Consider the following 258-nt stretch of genomic DNA (forward strand, 5'->3'; position numbering starts at 1 on the left):
TCTCAATCCAATCAATTTAAGGGCTTTATTGGCATGGGAAACATATGTAAACATTGCCAAAGCAAGTGAAGTAGATAGTTAACAAAAGATAGTTAACAAAAGTGAAATAAACAATAAAAATGAACAATAAACATTACACTCACAAACGTTACAAAAGAATAAAGACATTTCAAATGTCATATTATGTGCAAATAGTTAAAATAAATAAACATAAATATAGGTTGTATTTACAATGGTGTTTGTTCTTCACTGGTTGCC

This window comes from Oncorhynchus mykiss, chromosome 9 (assembly GCF_057628025.1).
Source record: "Oncorhynchus mykiss isolate SJ-2025 chromosome 9, ASM5762802v1, whole genome shotgun sequence".
Lineage (NCBI taxonomy): Eukaryota > Metazoa > Chordata > Actinopteri > Salmoniformes > Salmonidae > Oncorhynchus > Oncorhynchus mykiss.